The sequence below is a fragment of the Scardinius erythrophthalmus genome (assembly GCF_964197995.2).
Source record: "Scardinius erythrophthalmus genome assembly, chromosome: 10".
Classification (NCBI taxonomy): Eukaryota; Metazoa; Chordata; class Actinopteri; order Cypriniformes; family Leuciscidae; genus Scardinius; species Scardinius erythrophthalmus.
In genome coordinates this window covers 30,505,090-30,521,787 of record NC_138230.1, presented here as the reverse complement: position 1 = coordinate 30,521,787, position 16,698 = coordinate 30,505,090, and positions in this window count along the sequence as shown.

Below are 16,698 nucleotides of genomic sequence, written 5' to 3'. Positions count from 1 at the left end.
CTACGTTGATAATGAACAAATGGAAATGGTTGACTTATTGTCTTAGATTGATTTAGTCATTCAATTCAACATATTTTGTACAACTGTGTCTTCAAATTGCTGATATAGCCTAACTACTTTAGAAAATTCTCTGATTCTTGGCGCTTGTTATGAATAACAAAAACAGGTTATAGTTTGCTCTGTTTTTGTTTAGCCTAACGTTAACTTTACTTACTACAGGTGCCCTCATTCTCTCTCCATTTACTGGTCAATAAATATTATGTTGTGAATAATCAGCTTGTTCTTTTGTTTCCCCAGAACAACCATTAGGCTACATTTCTAAAATAATCTGAACATTTCAGTGGCAACATTGAATTACAGTAAGTTACCTGCACCACATGCAAGTACTTTATTACTATGAACTTTCTCTGTGTGAAATTGTATTGTTTGACTGTGTACTTGTGTTTTTTAATCAGTTACTCTCTGAAAATCTTCCCTCATGCTCTCAAATCTCATTCATGTTACTCAGAAAAATAATATCACAGGTTTGATTCACAAAAAATGCTATAGACATTTTAACTCTGAATTATAACTTCAAGTTTAGTCTTTTTCGACAAAAAAAAAAAAAAAATTGTGAAAAAGCAATTAGGCTTCAGAAGACTTGCAACACAACCCATAACACATGAGTTGTGAACTCATTGATTATTTTTAGGATCTTTTCTGGGACATTTTTGGAGATTAACCATTTTTACATAAATTGTTGCATTGAATTGAACTAGACAAGAGTACATAAGAATGGTTTCATGAATGATTTACACATTTGTTTTCTGCTTGTGTTTCATGCAGTGAAAGTGAATGGTGACTGGGGTTGCATTATGCCTGAGATCTGCTTTTGGGTTCCACAGACAGAAAGTCAAACAGGTTTGGAATGTCACAAGGCTGAGGAAATTATTTAAATTTCACAACTATCACTTTAATAACATTACTAACAGCAAATTTTGTACTTTGCAGGGATCTCGGTAAGCTGAAATACAAGTTTGATCAAGAATAAAAATCCTCCTGTAGACCTGAAAATCATTGAAGTGCCTGGACCATCCACCAGAAAAGAAGAAAAACAAACGGAAAACGATGCTGTACCTTTTCACTTTTCTAACTCTTTAAAGGAGAACTGACTGCAGTAGATGTAAAAGATATGTATACAAATGATGTTATTTCAGCCAGCGCAAATACCTGTTTACATCCTGTTTTTCGGTTGAAGTCCAAAGTAGTCGATTGCCGAGTTCACGCGCGTGATCATAGGTAACTAAACCTATGCGCGTGAACTCGGCAATCGACTACTTTGGACTTCAACCGAAAACAGGATGTAAACAGGTATTTGCGCTGGCTGAAATAACATAATTTTTATACATATCTTTCACATCTACTGCAGTCAGATCCACTCGTGTTCACTCAGAAGGAATCATTTACATTTTCTGTGCACTTGTAATGACACATCAAGGATGTTAAGAGGCTAAAAGCAGGTTTAGTACTTGCCCTATTGAAGTCAACAGGGTGCAAATTTTAAAAATAGAATAACTCGGTGTAGGCAACACCGATTTTTGTCGTTGTTCTCTGTATTGACAGCACTCCAAATGTACAAAAAAATGAGCTCAATGTTAAAATTGACCGGAGTTCTCCTTTAAGTACCTCACACCAACTTGGTCCCATAGTGACATTTTTGACCACAAACGAAATTGCTGATCGTGTGGATTCTTATTGAAATTACTGGAATTCACCAGTGAACATTCACAGAACAACAGATCATTTTACTGCACCTTAACTCTGTTTCCGGGTCGAAGCCTCTACTTCCTCTATCTTGTTTCATGAGAATACTCAACAACCATTTATGAACACTGTTGATTCAAGTCGCACATTTAAGCTTTTCAAAAGCCATAGTGTACATTACAGTCTCCAGTCTAACGGCATCCCGGACTTCAACATTTTATGATTCAAAATAGCTGAATAACTAACCATCAGAGATTTCAGTATAGAGATAAAGGTTACAGCACAATTAGTGTATATTAGCACTGTTGTTTGTTTTTGGCATCTGATAGAGCTTTTGGACTTGGAAACAGTGATGTCAGATTAACCATCGGACTGAAACACAAATGTTTTAAAGTTAAGTATGATGGACATTTTTAATTAGTTCAAATGTAATTTTTTTACGTTGATTTATTTCGTGGAACATATGTGTTTCCATGCATTTTGTTGAGATGTCTTTTCTTGTTTATCTATTGTATATACATGGTTGATTATTCATGTTGCTTATGTATTATACTATTTTTTTGTGTATTCATTGATATTAATCTGTAGTTAGCTTTTTTCCCCATGTGCATGGAAGTGTATGTATAATAATGAATATCAAATATGTAATAAACAATTCTTATATTGTATTTGGTTCAATTTGTTTATTATAATAGATGTCAAAGGTAACCATAGTAACAACGTGAAATTAAATATAAAAAAAAATGCAATTTGGTTCCTGGAGGCACCCAAAGTGGTTCTACACAGTGCCTAATATAAGAGTTCCTCAGGAAACCTGTGTGGTTCCTCAGAGAACCGGCCCTTTTTAAAGGGTGCCTAGAGGATCTACAGACGGTTCCGCCGGTGTGGCGAAGTGAAGAACCCCAAAAGGTTCCTCCAGGCACCTTTTATTTTTACAGTGTATGATCTCATATCGTTACAATACAATTTGCACTTTGCGTGAATGCCCACTGGCAACTATTAAATCTCAGTGGGAGGAGGACATTGGAGAAAACATTTCAGAAGAACAGTGGGAAAAGATTCTACGGCGTGTGTACTCTTCATCTTTTTGTGCCAGACATGCTCTTATTCAGTTTAAAATTCTCCACCGTGCCCACTGGACCAAAGTTAGACTTTCAAAAATATATCCTGAAGTGGATCCCACATGTGACCGTTGTCACCAGGCCCACGCAACTACTGCATACATGTTTTGGTCCTGTCCCTCTCGACAAAATTATTGGTCCCAAATTTTTAAAACATTATCTGAAGTTCTTACAAATCATATTGAACCTCTGGCTTTCACTGCTTTATTCGGTACTCTTCCCCCTTCTCTTGATATGCCCAAATACAAGTCTGACTTCGTAGCCTTTGTCACATTGCTGGCAAGGCGTTTAATTTTATTAAACTGGAAATCGCCTAAACCTCCCACTCATTCTTTATGGATTAAAGATATTTTCCATTTTATTAAACTAGAAAAAATCAGACACACAATGAAGAGGTCCTCTGATAATTTCAATAGAATTTGGGGACCTTTCCTAGGATATGTAGGGAAATGAAAGGCCTTCATTCACCTGACTACACGTCTCCTCTGGTAGTAATTATTTTCCTGAAATGAATACAAAATGTAATTAATAAATGATGCTAGTGCTGGATAATTAAGTTTAATTCGCATTACTGTAGTGCTTATATGCCTACTCTACTAAAGTTTATGTACTCTGACCTTAGTTGTGCTCCTTAAATTAATGAATATAATTTAGCTTCATCCATCACATCTCTTTTCATCAACAATGCAAGATAAACCAAACCACTATGCAATTAATATAATTGCTAATGCTCATGTATTAAAACTACAGGATTTCCTGAGCATTTCCAATAGGCCTATTGATGTGATATCCAGTATTTAAGTGTCTGTGGTTTGTAAGTGTGATTGTGAGCTGTGGCATTTCACACATCAGCTGAGCTTAGCTGAAGTGCATTTAGCAACCTCTCCGTATCATGCACACCACTTTAACACTCTAAGCTAGCACAATGTTTTTTTTTTTTTTTGTTTGTTTGTTTGTTTTTTTACTGTGTTCTAAGTACTAAGAAATGCAAACAACCAAATATATGTGAGAATCAATAGCCACACTTGTGCTCATGTTTATTAGGCTATATGAAAATAACTGAGTCTCATATAAGATTTACCATGATAAGATTTGATGGCAAATATTACAATGCCACCTTCAAATGACTGGTTTGTTAGGTTAGTAAGTAGGTAAGACTACAGGTTTAGAGTCCGGCCTGTTCATCAACGTGGCCTTACAATCCTTAAAAATCCAAAAGGAATCCTAACAGATTTTTGTTAGACGTTGGGACCAATACCAGTGGGATCAAACAAAAGTTTGTTTTATTTTTGTTATTATTTCAAATGTAATAAAGTTCCACAGGGAATTATTTTTAATTGCTGTGGTTAATGCAAGCATATAGCCTATTTCTGTTGTTCCTAAACAACATTTAAAAACAATTCCAAATTAACAAGCAAATCACATGGATTGAGTTGTTTCAACATTGTTACGGAAATATAGGGGAAATCAGGGCGTACTAGTGACGGCCCTCCTCTGGCAACGAGGGAAAGCCCTTGCTATGGCTCGCAAAGAGTTATTAAGGTGAAGATGGAGCGTTTCAGTCGTCTGTGGGGCCAACGGGACAACCAGCGCACCTGGGAGCGAATGTGGGCTGACAGGATGTTTAAGTACAGTATAGCATATGTGTTGTTGTATTCATTAGTGTGTTGTTTTTGATCATGTTACTGTTCATGAAGTACTTATCATGAAGTGTTCAGAATGAGGGGAAAAGGGAAGTGCCTGTTCATCATGACTAGTCATCTGACACCAACCAGCATCACTATGGGTTAAATTTATTCTGGAAATTTGCTGATTACATAGCTAAAAAACTTGCACCCAACAAAGATTGTTATGTCTGAGCACATGCCTCCTTTTCTGCCGCATATCCGTATCCTCTGTTCCCAGAGCCAGTAGAAGGTCGCCAATTAAAGTGTATTTTGTCTCATGTTGCTGGGCCGAAAAGCCCAGCCCTTTTCCGAAATAAATTTCCTCTTGAATGTAACAATGTAACCATTACATTGTTCTCTCCTTCCACTGAGGCGAAGAAAAAGGTCTGGCCTATACCAGAGCAGAAATTTAAAGAGTGTTACTAGTCACGAGGGGGATTTAAATTTATGGGGAGACTTGAGGGATGTGAAACCATTCATAATGTTACCTGTTATGATCCCACGGGTATGAGTGATCACATTGCAGGACAGGCTTACGTCCTATTTTACTATTACTGGCTGTGTGGCCATACTGCCTATCCAAGTCAGCCAGTTTCATGGCATGGTATCTGTGCTTTAGCACAAATTAGAATTGACTATGTGGGGAAACTAAAAGGAGGAAGGAGGGCTCTGGGGAAGAAGGATGGCGACACTTGGAGGAGACATGACATTTCTGACATCCCTGTAGAAAACCTTGTAAGTACCAAGACATCTCAGTTCTGGAAGGCTTTTCTGATCCACAATGCTGTAACTGACTCAAAGAACTGGATTAATAGAATCCATTATGAATTATTCCTATTTGCAAACGATGCCCAATTTGCTTTGGCATTTTTGAAAACTGAACCTAAGACAAATGACTCTGTAGAACAAAATGGCGCTGGATGCAATTCTTACGGAAGAGGGAGGAGTTTATGTAAAAATTGGTAAGGAATGTTGTACTTTCGCTAGTATCTCGCTAGCCTGTTAACCTGCCATCCGATCACCCTCAGCAGTGAAGGCTCCTCGACAGTGTGTCCCTCCTTCCTCCCAGGCTTTGACACCTCCTTTTATGCTTCTGTAACTCCTCCTCCATAAAAAAGGACTTGCCACCCTGAAAGTCTACAGCCTCAGAGCCAATGGTCTTTATGGAGCTAGATTTACGCAAACAGACAGATTTGTATCAGTTGTATCATAGTGTCAAAAATGTAGCGCACTGAGACCATTGATAATGGACAATCCACAGTGGCCAGAAACATATTTGGTCCTTAAGATTAAGGACCTTAAGTCCTTTAAAGGGCCCTACACACTGGGACGAATATCGGCGCGCGTTATTCGCCAGCGTTTTTCAACGTGTTTTTTGTGTTCACACCCAAGCGATTTTCGCTGACGATGAGCCGAGTGAACATGCAAATTCATTCCCTGACATTAGATGGCACTTATTGTAAAACAGAATCCACTCCATAACAGTTCTCTTTTATCAAGATTTTTGTAGTCGTTGTCGAGTTTGTCATATAGTTCTTTATGTTCCGACACCAACGAGACCAGCAGCTCTACAATCATCTTGCCTTGCATCTTCCTCGTCTTATTTCTTCCCGGCAGTGCAGACGCTACTTGGTGTATATCTTCTTCACCGTTACGTTTGTGTGCTCGGCAAGACCGTTTTGTGTTTGAGCGTCCCCAAGTTGTGTTTTACTGTAACTTCAGAAGCTCCAGACACGTGAACAAAAGCGCCAATCTCATTGGTCGGATAGTTTTTGACGCGGCGCGTCAAACCAAAAAAATTAACCCGAGGCGTTTTTTAAAAATGACGCTTTTACGCGTGGCGTTTTTCACACCGGTGTGCACGCTCACATTGGCGCCCTTTGTTTAGTCACGAGGCGTTAAACGTCGGCGAATATCGCGCGCGAAATTCGTCCCGGTGTGAACAGGCCTTAAGATTAAGATTAGCATGGTCAATAAAGTAACTTTTAAACTATATGTTGCAGACAGCGACTGGAAGAGCAATCTCCTTGGTACATGCTCATTTGATCTTAGAAGCAGAGTTGTGCATTGCATTTTTAAATATGGCACCTTATTTTTTATTTATGAAGTGAAATGTGCACTCAGTCTAAAGATCAGTGATCTTGATCAGTTTGAAAAGATATGGCAACCGGAATTAGCCTGGAAATCCAGACCCAAATCCGAAAGATTAAGGGTCTGGCATTGAGTAATGAAAATCGCCCCAACTCGAGGGGCGGCACCAAGCATGCATTTGCAAATCTCACTGCACGCAATTGGATAACATTACGACCAATCACAACAATACACAGGGTGAAGAATCCAGAGCGACGGAAACAAGTTTGTTTTGGAGAATAGTTTGACTGAGGCCCCGTCCACACACTACTGCGTTTTCGTTTAAAAACGGAGACCTTTTGCTACGTTTGCACCTCCCGTCCACACTAAAACGGCTAAAACGGAGACCCAAAACGGAGAAGTTTAGAAACGCTGCCGACCCGTTTTTCGTTTTGAATCTCCGGAGAGCACTTTAGTCTGGACGGGTCAAAACGGAGGACTTTAGAAACGATGAAGTAGTAGAGGCTTACACTCGGCTCTATGATTGGGTGTCATCAGTCATGGCGTATATCTTTGCTAGCAGCTGTTGTGCAAGTAAATTCTGCATTTTACAATGCTATAACTGCCTACATGCGGCGGAGGCAAGCTATTATTCGAGCGATCTGTGACAATTCCCGTGTGCAGCGGCGGTATCGACCGTACATGGAGCGTTGGTTTTGGGTTAACCTCGGGAAGAACCAGCGCATTGTGGGATAATTTTATCAATGAAGTTGTGTTTACACCGGCACGCGCATGCCCAGTGTTGGTGAATGGTCACGTGATCCACGTTTTCAGTCGTTTTAATGTGGACGGAGATCAATTCTAATACGCAGCTAAAACGCTGGTGTGGACAGAGATCGTATTTGTTTTAATTCTCTGTTTCTAAACTAAAACGCAGTAGTGTGGACGGGGCCTGAGAGATGTAAATGGAGCCAAGTGGAAATGGAGCAACAAGACGACTTTTGCCATTTTTGCAAGGAGAATATGAAAATAGTTGTACAAAAATACATTTTCAATAAATTTGGGAAACCAAGTATATCCGAAAGACTTTTTCATGTTGGAAACAGACCAGTTTCGAATAGGATTTGTTGGCGGTGTGTCACCGTTTTAACAAGACTGGAACGAGATTTGCCTGTGTATAGGAGATGAATAGAGAATAGAGGATGAGAAACACAATGAAGCCTCAACAAGTCATTCTGATAAAAGAGACCGAGAGCCTATCCACCCAAAGGCTCTGAAAAAGTTGTGCCACAACCCTGCAAGTCTTGGTAGAGCTAATGTTCAAAGGAATATTACGGAGGTAAGTTTGTTGTACTACCATGTATTTTAACGTCCTGTAGGCTAACTGTATAGAACATCCTGGTCTCTATCAGCTTCTTCATAGCAGCCGTTTTGTATTAACCAACTCGTCGTCATGCTTTGTTATGATGGTGTGTTTCATGCTCTTCGTCATGTGTGTCATGCAGCCCCTTTCGATTATTTAACAGCTAACCGCTCGGCAAAACAGCAAAAACTTCCTTCTTGCAAAGGAATGATTTGAGCGCCACCGTTCATTGTATAGCGGCCAAAGCCATTTCAAACAACTGGTGTTCATCCATGGCCATCTTGCTGTAATGGAGCAGGCTCCTGTACCGCTTTCTCTCCACCACCGGAGGGATCCGTCTCCGGAATATTAAACACCTTCATGAACTCAATATCCCATCATACCTCTTACCTGGGACTGATTGCCCTCCTACAGTATATCAGATAACCCGATGTGATTGGTCCAGCTCGGCTACAAGGGCATAGTTAATGAGCATCAGTACTCAATGCCAGAGTGACTCGCTGAGCAAATTCAAATTGTGCTCTCGCGAGAACTCTGGATTTCCAGGGTAAACTTGAGTCAGAACAGTCTGAAAATCTGAAGTTTGGTGATTATAGCTTTAAAACTCTATGATGAGATACTGTTTAAAAGTTTGGCTTAGAAGAAGAAGCTTAAATAGTAGATAATTATGCTGGCTTTGTCAAGCCCATAGATATATAAAATACATATACACCTCGTTGGCCCTTGGATCGTGCATCAGCTCAGGCTGTCCGAATAACAGATAGAGCTAAAACGACTCATCTCTGCAAAGAGGAGGTGTTTTGATTGCTTGCATCTAATCGTGGCTCATTTATATTTGTTCCCCATTTTAGCCAGGGAAACCAGGACAACACAAACCTCAAGGCTGCCTATTACACACACACACATACAGTATATATATATCATATATGACTTATACTATTATATGATTGTACTATTCACTACTATTTTATTTGCTATCTTTATTCATAGTTATAATATTACTGCTATATTATATTCATACTCAATTGTAATATAGGCTATTATTTATAATAATAATATGCTATAGAATAAAATGTCATACTGTATATTGAACTATTATATCTGACCTTATATTATTTCATACAGTTTATTCTGTACTGTAGTTGTACTATAAACGTTTTACCGCTGTAAAATAAGTAAAATTATTACTGGATCCATTAAGGATGATCTGATAATTAGTGGTCCAAGCTGTGGTATTAATGTTGTTTTCCTGACTGTTTCCATGCATTTTCATTTCTATAATTATGGTGTACTGACAGTAATTTTTTTAAATGCTTATGTTTAACTTTTTTAGACCCCAATAAAACACCTTTTTTTCAAGTTGTAATGACATCAAGTTAGCCTGGCTCCGCCCTCCTGCGTACTTCCGCTCAATTTTATGGTGTATTCTTTGGTTTTCTCCGATAATTTTTTTGGTGGTCCAATCAGCAAACAGAGGGAGTGTCTGAGAATGATGACGTTGAGGTTGTGCGCTAGTTTGAGTTGTAGGGTTACGTCCATAGACAGTATATAAACTGGACACAGCGACCCCATTGGATTCAATGGAGACAAGTGAAGTCAATTAGAAGCACTCACTTCCTGATGGTCGAGCGTACTGCGCAGACTCAAACTGAGCTTGACGACGTAGATGTGACGTGAGCAACCCGTCTGTCTTCTAGTAGCTGTGCCAAGAGAAATCTGAATCATTCCCTTCTGAAACTTGCAGAGACCGAGAGCGTGAGTAGGAGGTGTCCATGAGCTAGGAGCAGGAGCAACTTTTGCTAAGTATTCTGATTAATCACTTTGTCATTTTGCCTCCACGTCCCCCTGATTGCGTGCAAGCTTCTCCTCCTGTCCATATGATAATTTCTCTACTGTGCGACAGAGAGTCGCGTGGTTATGACACAATCGTTAGCCTATTTTTACAAAAACTGCTTCTACGGGGCCATAACGTAAGATAGGCCTACAAGGTTGTGAAAAGGCGTGTTGTTAAGAGGCTCCCGGCACAAGAATGATGGCTCAGCCACAATAGCACTTCAGTGCAAAGGTCGTTTATTCTCCAAAAATGTCCCAAAGTGTACAAAAATACATTACAACACTCAAAAACAAAACAAAAACAAACAAAGGAAAAAAATATATATATATTTACACTGAGCCTTTGGCTGAATTTCCTTCTACTATAAAGGATTTCAAAATTTCTCTTGTCTGCACCTCAAATTGCACTCCTTAGCTTTCACCCACCTTCCCTTTGTGTGAGAGAGCTGCCCTTTATATTTTAAAGGCCCCGCCCCTTTGAGTTAAATCATTATGTTAAGTATCAGGTAAGCATCCATTTTTCAACCTTCTACTAAAAAGGTAAACTGGTAATACAAACATTCATATATATATAGCATGTATAATATGTATTCATTACCTCAGTAATAATATAAAATATACATGGGCAACATAAATACATTAGTAAAGACAATTTTCCCCATTTCCCCCTCCCCACACATAAACACTAGAATGGTCCAGCCAGAAGATGATTCACGCATGCGCAGCACGGGCAGGCTACGATTTAAAAGCGTTTATGAATCGCCGCCGGTGTTTTGACCTTTTTCACTTGCCGTACCGACGGCATATCAACAAGGAAAGACGACACCCGCAAGACACTTCACAGCACAAACAAAGACACTTACAAACAGATATGCAGATAAGTAAATAAAGGTGTTATAATTTAACTTGTCTGGTGTGTGTGTGATTTTTGAAACATGGTTTGATAGCGGGAATATTAGAGGGATAATGACTGTGTGTGCGTGTATGCAAAACTATCGGTAGCACAAACCCAAGTGTGCACCCGAGGGAAAGGCTACGAGCGGAAAATGAGTAACTTAATGTGTAGACTTATATGTGAATGGGAGTGCAAGTGCTGTCGCAGCCGGTGGGAGAGAGCTCTGTCACATTACCTCCCTCCTCTCCTGGATTGCCAAGGCTCGGCAATCGCGACAGGAAATCTGCAGTAACGTTACACCTCCCTGCTTTGTAGCGGACCTTGAACTGGAATGGCTGCAAGGACAAGTACCATCGAGTTACCCGGGAGTTCCGGGAGTTCTGGTCCTTCATGGTATGTATCCAGGTCAGTGCTCTGTGGTCGGTCTCAAGGTCAAATTCTCTACCCAAAAGATAGTACCGTAAGCTGTCTAGGGCCCACTTGATAGCTAATCCCTCCTTTTCAATGGTTGAGTAACGGGTTTCTCTGGGTAGGAGTTTTCGGCTGAGGTACAGAATGGGTTGTTCTCGACCAACTTCTCCCTGAGCCAACACTGCCCCAATTCCCTTTGCAGACGCATCCACCTGAACTAAAAATCTTTTAGTGAAGTCAGGGCTTCTCAGGACTGGGGAGGTACATAGATGGTGTTTCAACTGGGTGAAGGCATGCTCACAGTCCTCAGTCCATATCACTGGGTTTTTAACCGCCTTTGTTGTCAGATCAGTCAGAGGTACAGCTAGGATGGAGAACTGTGGAATGAAGCGCCGATACCAACCAACCAGTCCAAGAAAAGAACGTACCTCCTTCTTGGTACGTGGTCTGGGGCAGTTGCGTATGGCTTCAACTTTATCCACCTGAGGTCTCACTTCACCATTTCCTAGCTGGTATCCCAGGTATCGGGTTTCTTGCCTTGCCAGCTCACACTTATCTACATTTAGTGTCAGACCTGCTTTACTGATTTTACTCAGGACTCGGTGCAAATGTTGGAGGTGATCATCCCAGGTGTTACTATAGATGACCACATCATCCAAGTAAGCGGCACAGCAGTCTTCACACTCTTGAAGAGTATGGTCCATAAGCCGTTGAAATGTTGCCGGAGCTCCGTGCAACCCAAACGGCATGGTTGTGAACTGGAAGAGTCCTATAGGTGTCCTGAACGCAGTGTATTCCCTGGACTTCTCTTCCAGTGGCACCTGCCAATATCCCTTACAGAGATCAAAGGTGGTGATGTATCTGGCTCTTCCAATCCTCTCCACCAGCTCAACAATCCTGGGCATTGGATACGCATCAAATTTAGAAACAGAGTTGAGTTTTCTGAAGTCCAGGCACAGCCTTAGTGAATCATCTTTCTTTGGGACCAAGACGATCGGACTACTCCATGCACTGGTTGATGGTTCTTTTACACCCAGGTCTCTCATCAGCTGAATCTCCTTTTTCAATGGGGTGACCAGGCTCTCTGGTACACGGTACGGCCTCTGCCGAATAGGAGTCGAGTCAGTTAGATGGATAATATGCTCCAGCACCTTGGTTCTACCAGGCTCAAGTCTGAAAAGTTCTGGATAGTCAGCAAGAACATTCTCAAGCTTATCTCTTTTGTCACTCTCAAGATGGTCCAGCCTCACCACTGATGGAGTACGTTCCACAGCCTCATCATCCACTTGATTGTCATCTCCCTCATCCTCTGGGATTACCTTTCCTGCCATCAATGCCTTTTTCCCCTCAGACACTTTCTCGTGCCATTCCTTGATGAGGTTGACATGGTAGACTTGGCTTTCCTTTCCCTTGTCTGGGTGGTGGATTTGGTACGTGACTGGTCCCATCTTCCGGAGGATTGTGTAGGGTCCCTGCCATTTTGCCAGCAACTTGCTTGACGATGACGGCAGTAGCACTTTCTGTCCAGGTTGGTATTCTCTGTGTCTCGCATATCGATCATACCACCTCTTCTGGGCTTTCTGGGCTTCCTCAAGATTTTCTTGAGCCTGCTCTCGGTAGGTCTCTAGACGGTCTCTCATCCGTAATACGTACTGGACAATACCTCGTTCTCCCTCGGCTGATGCTGTTGACACCTCCCAGTTTTTCCTTAACAGATCCAGCGGGCCTTGCACTGACCACCCATACACCAACTCGAAAGGTGAAAATCCTGTGGAAACTTGAGGCACTTCCCGGTATGCAAAAAGTAGGAAAGGCAACCATTTATCCCAGTCCTTACCAGTATCACTGACGAACTTTCTTAGCATGTTCTTTAAGGTTTGATTAAACCTTTCCACAAGTCCATCAGTCTGCGGGTGATATGGGCTGGTTTGAATCGGGCTAATGCCAAGCTGTTGGTGGAGTAACTTCATGAGCCGGGATGTGAAGTTAGTGCCTTGGTCAGTAATGATTTCATCAGGAATCCCCACTCTGGAGAAGAACTGAACAAGTGCAGGGATTATTTTGGCAGTGGTAATTGTGCGCAATGGGAAAGCTTCCGGGTACCGGGTCGCATAGTCACAGATGACTAGAATGTATTGGTTGCCGGAACTGCTTCTCTCCAGTGGTCCCACTATATCCATGGCAGTCCTCCTGAATGGAGTGGAGATCACTGGTAATGGATACAGTGGAGCCCGGGCCGACCTGCGAACAGCACTTGTTTTTTGACAGACAGGGCATGTGGAACAGTCTGTACGTACATCTGTGTACATGGATGGCCAATAAAAACGAGAGCTGATTCTATTGTATGTTTTCTGATGTGCTAGGTGTCCTGACCAGGGTATGGTGTGTGCAAGATGTAAAATGAGAGATCTGTAACATTCAGGTACAATAATACGTTTAACCCCATCTGAGAGAACATACAGGACACCATTTTCAACAGCATACATTTCAGCCCCAAGAGTCATAACCTTGGCTTCCCCTTCACATGCTTTGTCAAACAAGGGTTTCAAAGTAACATCGGCTGCTTGCAACTGACCAATATTACCAGGTATCTTCCAATCCTTGACCTCTAAGCCTTCAGTAGACACTTCAGATATTGGAGTACCCAAATATTTCTCCATTCGGCGTTGCCGACGTGATTTTCTAGGTTTATTGCCTCCCTGAATCAGACTATTGTCAAAGTCTGGTAGGGGTTGCAAACCAGCTTTGGTTTTTGCCCTTGTTAGGACTGGGCACAGTGGACACAGTTAAGACACAGTGGTGGGAGCATTACATTTTCCAGACATTTTCAACAGTTCATCCAAAACAGGCATGTCCCATCCCAAAACCATATCAACAGGTAATCCTTCAACCACCCCAACACACATTAAATATGGTTGTTCATTTACAAAGACTGTAACCTCAGTGGTAGGATACTCTTTTTGTTCACCATGAACACATTGTATGGCATTGGTGTTGGAATAATCAATCAAATTTTCTTGGACATGACAGCGCCTGATAAGGGACATTACACTCCCAGTGTCTACTAGTGCATTCACCGTCTGTCCATTCACCATCACCTCTAAGAGATGGTCTGAAAGTTCAGTATTGTCTTTAACAATGTCACCCTCCCTTGGCACATAACAAAGACTAGACAGTTTTGGTTTGCGTATAGGGCAATTAGATGCCTTATGGCCTGGTTGTTGGCAGTAAAAGCACACAAGTCCTTTGCTATTAATAAGAGATGTGTTACCTTCATTTTCCCGTTCAACGACCTTGGAGCCCCGGTGTTTTGACCTTTTTCACTTGCCGTACCGACGGCATATCAACAAGGAAAGACGACACCCGCAAGACACTTCACAGCACAAACAAAGACACTTACAAACAGATATGCAGATAAGTAAATAAAGGTGTTATAATTTAACTTGTCTGGTGTGTGTGTGATTTTTGAAACATGGTTTGATAGCGGGAATATTAGAGGGATAATGACTGTGTGTGCGTGTATGCAAAACTATCGGTAGCACAAACCCAAGTGTGCACCCGAGGGAAAGGCTACGAGCGGAAAATGAGTAACTTAATGTGTAGACTTATATGTGAATGGGAGTGCAAGTGCTGTCGCAGCCGGTGGGAGAGAGCTCTGTCACAAAGGTAATGGAGCCTTTTATAAATTTTCGTGTTTCTTAAGAAATAAATAATGGACAAATGGAGTCTTTAAACGCCTCAGATGTAAAGTTATTCGCTATCAAAGTGACGCCAAAATGAATGGGAGTCAATGGAATGCTAACAGCAGGTGATGGTCCGCTAATCAATGGCGGCACCCGGGGAAGCTTCAATATTTTATGAAACCCTGCCCCCCTGGTTACGTGACTCTGGGCAGATCCAATAGTTTTAAACCTCAACAGAGTACCCGCCTACAAGGAAGTTAACACTTGTCAATGGAGAGAGGCCAGACTCTCTGTACATATGAAATGTACGAGAGTCTGGTAGAACCAGGCTAACATCAAGTTGCCAGACACAATAAAATATAATGCTGTCCATTTAAAATGAAGAGACAATTGTATGTATTTTTTTTACTATATTATAAAACTTCTATAAAGGTATTTATTATTGTGGTAATAATAAACAAACTTTTGTGAGTTAAACTGCAAAAATAAGGTTAGGAGGCGATCAATTATAAAAATGAAAAGGTAAAGATAAAGATAAATAAGGTTTTGAGCTGCAAATTATCTTTACATTCATTTGAAATTGTCCTGTGACAATTCTATGGGGTGATTGAAGAGAAAAAGTTAAAGGCTCAAAAAGCTGAAATGACAGTGATGAAGACAGAAAAAGCCATTTCTACAATTAAATTATATTATTAGGGACAACTCCACAATTATTAAACAAAAAAAATAAACCAACTCAATACTTGACAAGTGTGAGTTTTCACAATTCCTTTTGACAATGAATAATTGTCAAGTTCTAACTAGCGAGATTCTGAGTAGGGGTGAGCAGGGCAGAACCTAACACAGGGCTAGTTGTAACACACATGGTTAAAGGGGTCATATAATGTCATTTTTGTACAAGCTAATATGATTCTTTAGGGTCTAAATTAAAAGTTTGTAATATACTTTAATTAAAAATTCTCAATAGTATTGTAAGAAAACACAAATTTTACCTGGTCAAAAACAACTCTGTTTTCAGCACGCCATTAAAGTGCATGTGTCTTTAAATGATAATGAGCTTTGCTCACCCCGCCACTCTGTTCTGCGCGTACACCGTTTGTAACACAATAACACAATAACCATAACGCGTTGTTTATTATAAACATGGGATTATGAATTATATTGAGATCGTCATACATAGAAAACATGCCTGTAATGTACCTGAGTGTAAAAATAGCCATTCATCGTGAAGCGTGCAGCAAGAGATTTGCAAATATTAATATAAAGATTAGCCTAATATAAAGGTTAATAAAACGTTACACTCACTCACTTCCTCTGGAGGTGCAGCAGGAACACGAATAGTTGGTACCGATTCTTTTTTCAGGAGCAGCTTCTTAGCAAAACCAGCTTTATACTGACCCTCGTTTGTAAAGCAGTCTGGTGTGTGAATTGATTCGCTCAAACATGAAAGCATTGATGTTGATCGCGGGGAATTCCCTTCGAAAACAAACTCAGCCACTGCTCTTCAGCGGTTCGGATTTAGGAACATCAAAATGACTGCTGTGTTCGTTATTACACCCAAGAACACCACAATCGAGACGCCATTTTACTCAGTGCTCCAGCTATCAGCAATGAACGCGCCAGTTGGCGCGGGCTATGATTCACAGCTCGCTCACAAGGGCGCGAGGGCGGGTCTGTGTTGAAACACCGCTGTCAATCAACCATTGTGGGAGGGGCGTCGATTTTGTGACGTCACAAAATCGAACAGCTTGATTCAGGAGAGGGGGAAACATATAAGAAGATTAAAAAAAAACCACTGGATGGATTTTTATCATTTTATGATGGTTGTGTACAGGCACTGCCAACACACATTTCAGTACAATCAACTTGTAAAAGTGCATGTACCATTATATGACCCCTTTAAAAACTTTTC